The sequence below is a fragment of the Erythrolamprus reginae genome, chromosome 2 (genome assembly GCF_031021105.1).
Source record: "Erythrolamprus reginae isolate rEryReg1 chromosome 2, rEryReg1.hap1, whole genome shotgun sequence".
NCBI lineage: Eukaryota > Metazoa > Chordata > Lepidosauria > Squamata > Dipsadidae > Erythrolamprus > Erythrolamprus reginae.
This window is the reverse complement of record NC_091951.1, coordinates 141,931,594-141,944,038: the sequence shown is the minus strand read 5'-3', so window position 1 is coordinate 141,944,038 and position 12,445 is coordinate 141,931,594. Positions and strand designations below refer to the sequence as shown.

Genomic DNA, 12,445 nt, shown 5'->3' with positions numbered 1-12,445 from the left:
AAAAATGGCTGAAGGGTGGAGGTCGGCAGGTGGACGCAGCTTCGGCAACCCTCTCTCTATAAAATGCACAGACATTTCCACCCTTTGGGGGGGATGCGTCTTATAGACCAAAAAATATGATGATTAACAATTCTATTCAAAGGGATTTAAAGATCTTAACTGGAATGAGAATAGCTCCAATAAAGCAGTTTTAAAATTAATGAAAACTGAACTGGCTAAACTTCAAATCTGTACCAGATGTCAATCATGCAACACAATAAATGTTTGCAACCACAAAAAATGTTTACTAGTTTATATGGGTATGTATTACTTTAAAAAATACATTCAAGTATTGGAGCCGGGGTGGCGCAGCAGGTAGAGTGCTTCAGGCCACTGAAGCTGATTGTAGATCTGTAGGTCAGCGGTTCAAATCTCATCACCGGCTCAAGGTTGACTCAGCCTTCCATCCTTCTGAGGTGGATAAAATGAGGACCTGGATTGTGGGGGCAATATGCTGGCTCTGTTTAAAAAAGTACTATTGCTAACATGTTGTATGCTGCCCTGAGTCTAGGGAAAAGGGTGGCATAAAAATCGAATAAATAAATAAATAAGTTCTGCCAGGAAGAGATTTCCAATTAAAGTAAAAAAAAGGGGGGCTGAAGAGGGGAAAAGGAGAAGAAAGGAAGATGGAGAGAAATGACTTACTTCAAAATTATTAGCAAATTATGAATATCTCCGAGGTAAGAAGGATTCAGTTTCAGCTTTCCTATCATAGCAAAGAGGGCAACCCCCCCCCCATTTTAAAAAACATCTGAAATTAAATTTATTTGCAGAGCCATAGGTACAGCAAATCAACTGAAAGGACTTAATAAGATGACATCATTTGAAGTATTAGTTGCTTAGCAGTTTATATAAGAAATGAAACCTGCTTCCTGATAGGAAAATAAAAACATGTCCAAAAAGACAAAAGGAGGAAACTGTGCCAGGTGGAGAAAAGAAGCACACAGGCTTGAATCTATTCCAGAAAAGGGATGAATGACTGCACCATAACTATACAATGCTAGACCTGTCACCTGACCATAACTTTATCCACTATATAAATCGGAAAGCAAGATATGTATCCCGTTCTTCAGAAATAGTGGGGCCTGCACAAAAATGTAAATGTCCTTGTGAAAAGGTCACAACATACAATTCTGGTTATCTTTGCCGCTGGTTTTCTATAATAATTCTACTATAACATTCTAGTACTGCCCAATTAAAGTTATAGGACAATACTGAAATACACCAAGTCACCAATCAAAGGGGTTATACAATTTTAACTTGATTAATCAGGTATTAAATCTAGAGCAGCAGTGGTGACAGCCAGAGGGTGCATTTTACAGCTCTTTTATTGACAGAAATCACCATTTATTTATGCAATGATATCTTAGAAAATGCGGAAACTGCTCATGTGTTCTTCTTGAGAACCTTTAGCCAGAGGGAAAAAAGGGACAAAGCAAAATTTCGGGTGCCGAAATACAAAAAGGAAGAAAAATATATGGAAATAGTAACTTCCAACTTTCTTTGGTGTAGATACAAATATATTAATCTTTTGCTGTAAAATTAACCATAATACACAATACTTTTATAATTATAATCAGTATTGTATTTCATCTTCTGTTGAAAATTAAGTCTTTTTCCACCTGCTCTTCAAACAAGAATCTAAAAAGGCACCCATATTATGCATCAATCTTGAATAAAAAGTATGAACGCAAGTATAAAACACTTGTGTTTTAGAGCCATGTTCTTCCTGGTTTGTGAAAACTTCTTGTGATATGCAGGTGGATTCTAATGGTGATTAATGCTTCCTTGCAGGGGAGGGGGGAGGGCCACAGTATTTTAAGGAGGTGTGTATAGGAGTATATAGTATTTTAAGGAGGATCGAAAGAATAGTCCAGACCCACCCTTAGGTCTGGTTTTGGCCAGCCGCCGGGAGGGGGATATGGTTTTCATGTTTCTCAGGATTTGTCTGGCCACGGTTTGTGGATTCTGCTGGGAGCTTACGCCATTTGCTTCTAACTTCATTCATACCCCACCACCAAATCAGGGGTGTTTCTTGTATAAACCATTTTAACCCAAGAGCAAAGTATCTATTTACATATTATAAAGTGATTCCAATTTGTTTTTTGTAGCTTGCTCTCGGATTCTACTCGCCATATATCGTCTTACATTGTCCCATCATTTGTCGCAAGTCAGTTTCATTAACCAAATTCATCCTTTTATCCATAATCTCAAATTGAATGTGGTCCACCATGTACCTATACCAATTTTGCATTGTCCATTTGGTCGCATCCTTCCAACTATTACCGCCTGAGCACTTTCTATCGCTGCTTGTTTTATTTCTCTAAATTCTCCCTTCGCATTACTTTTGACTAATACTGCCATTTCCTTAGTAATTATCCATCGAATATTTAACATCCTATTAATATCCTCTTGCACTTTTTGCCAAAGATTCTGCACAACCGACATCATCAGGGAGGCAGATCCTCAGAAAATTTAACCCAGTCCATAGAGCTATGGGGTTAGAATGACCCATCCTGGACTCTTCCTTCTATTCTCGGAAAAAGGGCGTATCAGATAAGAACCAATGCGCCCTTTCTCCTGTTGCTGTCTCCCAGTCCTTTACTCTCCCTTGGCACCATATGAACTACTACTGGCTCCTGTTCTCACAGGCCCTCTTGATTCAGCTTGCCTGTTTTCAGCACAGTATGAACAGGTCATCAGTACCTTCAAGGATTTCCTGCATGTCAGTAAAAATCACACAGCCTATTTGCTGACCAAAAATAAAAGCCCAAACAGCTCAAAACCTCCCCTCAGAGGTAATAAAAAGACAAGATAAAAACACTAATTCCAACCAACGTCAAGCATTTCATAATCCGACCAGATTCTAGGTGTGATGATGAAACAAAGTTTCATCATCACTATGCGGGAAGCATTACAGATCCTTCTATAAGACCAATACAGGAGAGTGTGTGGTGATGTAATGATGAGATCAGAAAGAATAGAACCAACTATTCTGGCACATTTTAACTTTACAGCTGGGACATATAACTAAATGGACAGTTTCCATCTTTCAGGGCCTTGCACTTTTTGTCCAGTTCTACCTTTTTTTGAAAATCTTTTGTTTAATTTACATTTATCGAAGATTTTACATGAAGTGAAAGGCAAATCTTAAGAAAAAGATAATCAAAAAAGAAGGAAGAAATGAAAAAAAAAGAATCTTTTTGCTAAAATTTGGCCACTTTCCCACTAAACTACTGTATGCCGGTAACATTTCAGTTCCTGGGAAAACTCTGAGGGATGGGAATGTGAGAGTTCCGACATGCAGAGACCTTGTACTTTTTCCACCTTTATTTTATATTTTTTGACATGAAATTGGTCATTCTGTTGCTTAATTTGGTAATGCAGTCTTACAGTGCTTTCCACTGCGCTGTCTGCAACCTGCACATTAGAGATTGCCCATTTTCCCCTAAGTGTAGATGGGAAAATGAAGAAGACGATTAAGAAAAAGAATAATGTAATGCAAAGCAGTTCTAAATCCGTCTCCCATAATAGTAGAATTCACTGCCATTGATTGGCACTAAATTCAAGACAGATAAAAGAAAGTATTCCTTTACATAGCGTGTAATTTACTTTTGTTACGTTGTAGAGCAACAATAGCCATGATTCTAGATAAGCGCATTCCAAATCTGGGAAGATTACCCCAAATTAGGTAAAAGTGGTTTTTCTTTGGGTAATGACATACTATCCTTATTTAAATAAGCATATTTTTTGGTACATAGTAAAAAGGATTTTCTGATAAATGGCTTGTGAAGCACAGTTCTTGGATGGTTCTTAAAATGTATTCAATGCATTCATGGAAAAGGTGGTCAGTCTACCAAAGATTATTTTATGATATCCAAAGCGATGTTTAGATTTCCCAGAAGTTTGATTTACTTGGAGTTATATTGTGTTGTCCATTTATTTTTTTGAGCAGTGTATTACTTAGTCAGGTAGCAAGCAACCAAGGACTTCACAAAGTATGTCATGTTAGCTTTATATGTTCAAATGTTTCCTTCCTGAAATATTCATGTAGTATAAAATAAATTGGGCGTCCTCGACCCACAGCTGACATTAGAACATCATCTCTCGGCTGTGGTGAGGAGGGCGTTTGCCCAGGTCCACCTGGTGCACTAGTTGTGGCCCTACCTAGACAGGGAGTCTCTGCTCACAGTTACTCACACCCTCATCACCTCGAGGTTTGACTACTGCAATGCTCTCTACATGGGGCTGCCTTTGAAAAGCGTTCAGAAACTATAAACTGTACAAAATGCCCAGACACTCGCATATTTTTCCAACACTCCGTGATCTGCATTAGTTACTAATTGGTTTCTGGACACAATTCAAAGTGTTGGTTATGACCTATAAATCCCTGAATGGCATGGGACCAGAATACCTTCGAGACCGCCTTCTGCCGCATGAATCCCAGTGACCGGTAAGGTCCCACAGTCGGCCTCCTCCAGGTTCCGTCAACCAGACAATATCGTTTGGCAGGGCCCAGGGGGAGAGCCTTCTCTGTGAAGACCCTGGCCCTCTGGAATCATCTCCCCCCAGAGATTCGTACGGCCCCCACCCTCCTTCCTATCGTAAGAGTCTGAAGACTCACTTATGCCGCCAGGCCTGGGGCCATTAGATCTTTGCCCCCTGCCCAATGAACATGTTGAGAGAATGTGGAGTGAATGGAATGATTATTTTTTTATGGTTTCTAGGTGGTTTTCTAGTTTTTTAATTAGTTAATTGGATTAAGATATTGTGTATTGTATATTTTATATGTTGTAAGCCATCCCAAGTCCTCGGAAAGAGGTGGCATAGAAATCAAATGAATGAATGAATGAATGAATGAATGAATGAATGAATGAATGAATGAATGAATAAATAAATAAATAAATAAATACACAAACAAACAAATAAATAAATAGTATGTCACAGAGTAACAAGCTGGGGTTATAGATTTCCTCAGATATACAATATGTTTATGATCATTCTAATAAATATTTTGCTGGACTAGGAAGTACCTAGATTTGGTCCTGTGGATTTTTTAAATAGATAAATATTAAAACAGAAGAGTAGTGATTTGTCCTTTAATGACTACTGAAAAGAAGTCCTGATTAAATTTCCAACAATCACTTCCCTTTCCCAATACTATACCATGTTTTAAAGACATTCTCTAGTAAAGCATATCATGAATATTAAGTAGCCAGTTCACCTCCTATGCTGTTGCTTTTCTCACATCCTAAATTAAAATCTAACCAAAGCCTGAGCCTTGTTTTCTTCTGTTGTGCATCAGAGCCAGTAATCTGTGAGCGAAGCAGCATTACACATTAATAGATTGTTTGCATAAAGGCAGGCTTTGATGCCCAGATTACAAGTTGGCTGATTGAAAATGGAGGCAGCCTTTTTAATAAGTATTAATGAGAAAGGGATTAATTAGGGAGCTGGAGAGATCTGGTATGCCTAGCATGTCCCTTCAAACCAGTCTGGTGGGAAAGGAGCCTTAAGGGGCACCCAAGGTCAGCTGGTCTGTTAAGAGTTTCTATGGCTAGGGGAGACCAAAAACTTTTGTTGGGAAAAAGATGGAGACGCTATTGAAGTCTTATATGCAAATTACAATGACCATACAGAGGCACTGTGAGTGAACAAATCCGGAAAAGAATAGGAACTGTTAAGATGATTTAAGTTACAAAATGAAAGAAAACAAGAAATTCCACAAAAAAACAGAGGTGCTTCTTACATGGGGTAGAATTATACCACTTAATTATCAAGGGCCCAATATTTCATTTAAAGAAAAATACGAATTCCATAAGGAAAAAAATTAAGTACAAAAATTGCTGCAATGTTTTCTATTCCTAACTCAAAAACCTTTAACCTTAGATTATCTACAATTGACCTCTCCCTCTTTCTAAGAGGTCTGTAAGGAAGGTGTATAAGTGTACCATTGTATCTACCGTCCCTGTCCTATTGTCTTTTATCATTACTTTTTATTATTACTTTTCTAATATTATTTATTTATTTATTCTACTTCTATGCCGCCCAATCTTGAAGGACTCAGGGCGGCTTACAACAACAATATAAACACAATATAAATAGATATAAAATGATAGAAAGAAGTCGAACATTATCTAAGACTAAAACATTATCTAAAACTAAAACCCCATGAAAAACATTATTATTATATGTTTATATAAATTACCATCCTATAATTGTTTGACAAATATATATAAATTAAAAAAAAAATCTGATGATCCTTTGCTAATTTTACAGGTTTTCTGCAACCAATCATTCACACACACACACACACACAAAGAGCCAGTTTGGCCTAGTAGTTAAGGAACCAGGCTAGAAAATGGCAGACTGGGAGTTGCAGTTCCTCCTTAGGCATGGAAGCCAGCATAGTGACTTTGAACTAGTCACACTCTCTCAGCCCAACTCACCTCACAGGGCTGTTGTGGTGCTAGGGAAAACAGGACTATAGAATTGTACTGGGTATGTTCACTGTCTTGAGTTATTTGTAAAAATACAATACAATAATATAACAATACAAATATAATAATAAATAAGAGAAGAAAGGAAACAGCATAAAGAAAGAAAGATCTTGGCATTGCCAAGTTTGGGTTCAAACTTACCACAGGTTGTACTCTGATTGTCAAGAATGTGCAGTAGAAGACTTCCTCCACCAGCAGAGAACTGAATTAGATGATTTTGGAGTTCCTTTCAAAATTTACAATTTTACAACTCACTGAGAATTCATTAATCGTAGCCCGTATAACTTTCAAAACTATTGTAGCTCTGAAACATAGGTGACATGGTGCTCTCCAGGAGACTTCAATTCCATTTGATCTCAGTCAACATTGTGGTTGATTCCAAATTTGCGACAAGGATAGTGGGCGATTTTAGTCCAAAAACAATACCAAGTTCCCTGTCACTGGCCTAAACAGTTATTTTTCCTTCAAACAATTCTCAGTTTGCTGAATTTTATTCGCTAGCGAGTGTAATTTCAAAACATACAACACTATTATGAAGCAGTGACTGCCGTACTAGGGCAATGCATTTTTGTCCTTCTTTAGCGTGGCTCTAGGTTTCAGGCTACCAAATGGCACGGATCCCCTCAATTGAGTCCAATTCAATAATCAAGTGGCAAAGCTCATTTGCCACCTCAGTTCATTTCGATTTCTTTCCCAAAAGTATGTTCTTGTTCTACGAATATAAGAAGGGGAGCCTGCGATATGGGAAAAGGGGTTTGAGGTTTTTGCAAGCCCTTCACGTTGAACATGAAGTTGTCGATAAGGAGCATATTTGCAGAAAAAAAGTAAATTCCCGGTATCTACTCAAGCAAACGTTTGTGGTTGCATTCCTACGGCATAGATACGAACCACATCAGCCGCCCTTTCAAACAGTACAATGGGTTGCCATGGAGATGGCTGCAATGTCACAGCAGAGCGGAGCAATGTACGTCTGTGGCTTGAGAAAGAAGGCTGGAGATTGGGAGGTTCATCTGCTTTCCCATAAAGGAGGGTTAATTGGAATTCTCTGCTTGGGAGGCACAATTGCTGCAGGGGATGGTTCCCAGTATGGTATAGGCCTAGAGACAGTTTTGCTGAACTGATTGCATTTTAAGTGACCTATTATTAATAATTAGGGAAATGTCCATCATTACGATAAGCTGCGTGGGAAGGAAGGAAAGGATTGATTGCCTCTGGTGAATGCAATCTTCTGCAAAAGGTTTGGCCTACCACTGTGAGTATGCCTTTACAGCAACAACATAGTTCACTAATTCTGCCAAATGCTTAGAAGTTCGATCCTGACTGATTCAAGGTTGACTCAGCCTTCCATCCATTCGAGGTCAATAAAATATTACCTACTGTTGGAGGTAATATGCTGACATCTGTAAACCACTCACAGAGGTGTCTTCTAAAGCTCTATGAAGCAGTATGTAATTGTGTAGTAAGTACTATTGCTAATATGTACAAAGAGATATATTTTTGCCACAGAGGTGTGTGTTTTTTTAAGTGCATTTGTTTTCTTTCTCAAATCACTCTTTTAAGATAACACTTCATATATGTATTAGCCCATGCAATGGATAACATGTGCTACAACCAAAACTTTTAAAGTTTTTTTGAGCACACTTTATGTCCTTTTAAGGTTTTGTAATTGTTTTCATTGTAGCAGCCTTACTCAACTATCATTCTTGAAGACACTCCCATATATTAGATTGCACATAGAAATAACTCTCTTTATTTTATTGGGGGAAAAATAACGAGGTCTATCCAAGACAAAGAATGATATTTATTTATTTTTATCCCACCCTTAATATTTTTTTATAAATAATTAATTTATGGCTAAAAGAGAAGAGTATTTAGTCGGCAGTCCTCCACTGCAGTCTATCAAAAGTATAGGCTAGACTAGTATTTTTCAACTTTAAGAAAGTGTGGATTTCAACTTCCAGAATTGCTCAACCCTCATGCTAAACAGAAGAATAACATTTTAACAAGATCATCCCTCAGAAGTAACTGGCTAATCCTGACTGAGTCTCTCAATACTTGATTATAGCACATCCTTCAAATCCCAGCTGGTTGCGTGATCATTCAACTGCATGCCATTAGACTTGTGTTAATCTGTGAGCTATTAATAAATAAGTTCCTCTATTTATTTTCTTAAACAACCTGGATGTGATTAAAAAAAAGTTCCAAATGATTATTGTTTCAAGCCTGATAGATTTTTATTCACTAAACTGTATAGATCAGATTTAAAATGTGATAAGGATCCCATGTTAGACAGTATCCAAAACAGCTGGTCTGCTGCAGATGGAGAGAAGGATGGTTTGTCCATTAACCTATACAAAGAAACTACCATGACAAATAGAACAAAACAGCTGGAGTAACAGACTTTGCCCAAGAAAAAATGAACTAATGGTTTAATAAAATGACATTCATAACTGCTCATAACAGTTCACATCATTTACACTCAGGGGAATTATTGATAACTTTGTTACGTTTATAGTGTGCTTTTACTTCAGGAGTTCAGGGTGATGTACATAGTTCTCCCTCCTGCTACTTTTCACAGTCTTGTAAAGTGGTGATAGGCCCAAAGTCACCCAGTACGTCTCCTTGGCAGAAGGCAAGCTTACATCTAGGTTCCTAGTGCTAGTCCTATTCGATCTGAACTCAGGATCTAATGTGAAAAACTGAGAATTTCTCATAAATCCATTTCACTTACTGTACTTCTTACCGTGACTACAGAGCCCACTCCTCTAAGGTCAAGCTGCATTCCACAAGCAATGGATCAATTTAACCATACAGTTTTAACTTCCTGTCAACCCTGAAGCTGACCTGATCGGAACCATATTAGAGCTTCAGTTTTGCCACAGCAGAGTTGATGGAAGGGGAGATCAGAGAAAGAGGTGCTTATATAGCCAAAACAAAATACTTTCTCTTGAGAATCAAGGACACCTGGACCCTGGAAGGAGGAGTGAGGTCACCAGATGACCAGATAGCATCTTGATTGGACCATTTGACTGATTGATTGGGGTTGTGGGAAAACACTGTCTTTTAACTAGGTGAAAACTGTGGGAACCTTTAGAGCCAGTTTTGACCAGACATGTGCCAATATGATTTTTCCAATAAAGCTGTTTTTTGAGGAATCTACCTGCCTTGGAGTTTTGCTTGCTATGGATCTATTACTTGGAACCCTGACACTTACTTTATTATCTCTTGCCTGGAGTGCTCCAGTACAGTGATGGCTAACCTTTTTCCCCTCTGGTGCCGAAAGTGCATGTGCTGTTGCATGTGTATGCATGCCTATACCCATAATGCAATGCCCCTCCCACATGCCCCAACCCCTTTACATGTGTGTCTGTACCCCCTTTTCATCTCCCATTGCAAAACATCATGTGAGGGGAAGCCTCCCATCACCAAACAGTGCTGGGAGGGAGGAAAAGCCTCCCATCCTCAAATGGTGCTGGGAGGAAAATAGCCTCCTGTCTCCGAATGGTGCTGGGAGGGGGAATCTCCAGAAATCTGGGAAGGCACAGATAGCAAAAAGCTCACCCCTCCCTGCGCATGCTTGTGCGTCTCCTGCAAGGAGGGCAGACCCGAAAATCAGCTGTCCGGCAGGAACTGCATGCATGTGTGGTGAAGCTGAGCTGGAGGACAGCTCATGTGCCCTCAAAGAGGGCTCTATAATGCCATAGGTTTGCCATCACATTCCAGTACTTAACCATTCTTGGTGAAAGAACTCTCGGTCTCCTACTGGTTCCACAAGAGTACAAGCTCCGTCAGCCTGTATATTGCACAGAGACCAAATAGTCTAAATGGCACCTTTTTCCTTCTAGGAAGTGTCTTTGTAGCAGCTGAAACAGTCTTACTGGGCTCCAGCAAGAACAATTCAGCTGAAAGGATTCTAAGCGTTTCCAAAACCCATATCTTACATCTTATTTATTTTAAGTCACCTCTTCCCCAAATTAAAAGCTTTTATTCATGGGGTTGGACTTGATGACCCTGGAGGTCCCTTCCAACTCTATGATTTTATGATTCCTTCTGAAAATATTTGTCTCATTTGCAGCAGAGCTGTTCTACTTCTCTATATAGTTCAGGGTACAGCAGAAGCATCTTAGCTAGCTCTAAGTGCTTCCCTGAAGGCAAAGATGTATTATGAACCATCCAGGTTTTTTTAGGCACCCAAGTCAGAACTTCAGGACATTGCTTACAATATATTTAGCTTTCAAGAATAGACTGAACTATTTCACAACAGACTTAGTTAATGTAAGATGAGGAAGGATGTGCTTTCCCAGCTAGAGTGGGAGGCCTATTTATTCATTTTCCCCAGTGAAAAGAACCCACCGATCATCTTCTGAATTAAATGTAAAAAGAAAGACTCATGAGAAAAGGAGGCAAATTTAATCTAGGAAAGCCTCTATAAATTTGACACAGTGCAAGTTTAGAAAGCCAGTATTGCTGTCCAGTTCAGTAAGCATGACTCTCTATGCCTTTACAATTGTTTCTATTTTTGTATCTATCAAGCCTTAGGAAGAAAAATTACTGTTCCTGTTTCACCTACATTTTAACAAAGAACAGATCCTGACTGTGTACTTTTCCCCTTATTCCATTGTGTTTCTCTGAAGGGCAGGACCAATGGCTCACCTGGTTCAGAACACCCAGCTACAGAGGACAGGATATAACAATGGAAAGCTTTGGCAATCGGCAGCCTTTAAAGCATTATATAGAAGACCAGTCTCATGATGGGGACTGTTTCTCAGTTTCTAATGATTTCACCCTACTGCCGGATCAGCAGTGTCAACAGCAGGAACTGTACACTAATGAAAGCAGGGTTTTTGCTATCTCATTCAAAAGGAGAGGATGTTTTCTCTGACATCCTCTTACTATAAGAAAAATGTCCAGAGCTACAATATGCCCAAGATTGTGATAATGTTTTGATTACACAAAACTAATGCTTTGACTACACAAAGTGAGACAGAACTGAATCACGTGCTATTCATTCTGTAATTTCCTATCACAGGTCCTTCTCTCACACACTTAGGAAATATGGAACCATTTCCCCAACAGGTAGACACCCAAACTTGGTGTCTTTCAGATGACCTGAAATCTTATATCCAAGAATCCTAACTATATGTGTTCTGAGAAGTGTTGTTGTTGTTAGTTGCGAGCCCATCACGAGCCCATTGACAATGTTTCTCTAGGCCTTCCTGTTCTCCACCATTCTCTGAAGTCTATTCAAGCTCATGCCTTAAACATAAGGGACTAGGTTAGTGTAGTATTCTTGTGTAGGTCTAAGGTCACATTGTTGGGCAAGCCCAAATGTGTTCCTAACCACAAAAGGCTTTGTCACCTTATGCTGTTAGCATAAGTAAGCATGAGTTCTGAACTCTAGGCTTTGCTGTAGTAGTAGTAGTAGTAGTAGTAGTAGTAGTAGTAGTAGTAGCAGCAGCAGCAGCAGCAGCAGCAGCAGTTTGTTTGTTTGTTTATTCATTCATTCATTCATCCGATTTTTATGCCGCCTTTCTCCTTAGACTCAAGGCGGCTTACAACATGTTAGCAATAGCACTTTTTTTAACAGAGCTAGGCTATTGCCCCCACAATCCGGGTCCTCATTTTACCCACCTCGGAAGGATGGAAGGCTGAGTCAACCTTGAGCTGGTGATGAGATTTGAACCTCTGACCTTCAGATCTACAAGTCAGCTTCAGTGGCCCGCAGTATTGCACTCTACCTGCTGCGCCACCCTGGCTCATTTGGATGCTGACCTTTTACAAAATGATCCAAGCCACATGCTAAGATTACAGTTCAGTTCTCATGGTTTTGGCAGCTGAGAAAGAGCAAATGAAGATAGTAAAACTACATTTGGATTAATTTAGTGTCGCTTGTCCAAACACTGGCT

The 12,445-nt window shown here is 39.2% G+C and overlaps 1 protein-coding gene across 1 annotated transcript in view; it reads right to left on the bottom strand.

The window, feature by feature from the left end:
- USP43 (ubiquitin specific peptidase 43) overlaps nucleotides 1-12,445 on the bottom strand; it is a 156,130-nt gene that overhangs the window by 62,657 nt on the left and 81,028 nt on the right. The gene's annotated exons all lie outside the window — the stretch shown is intronic.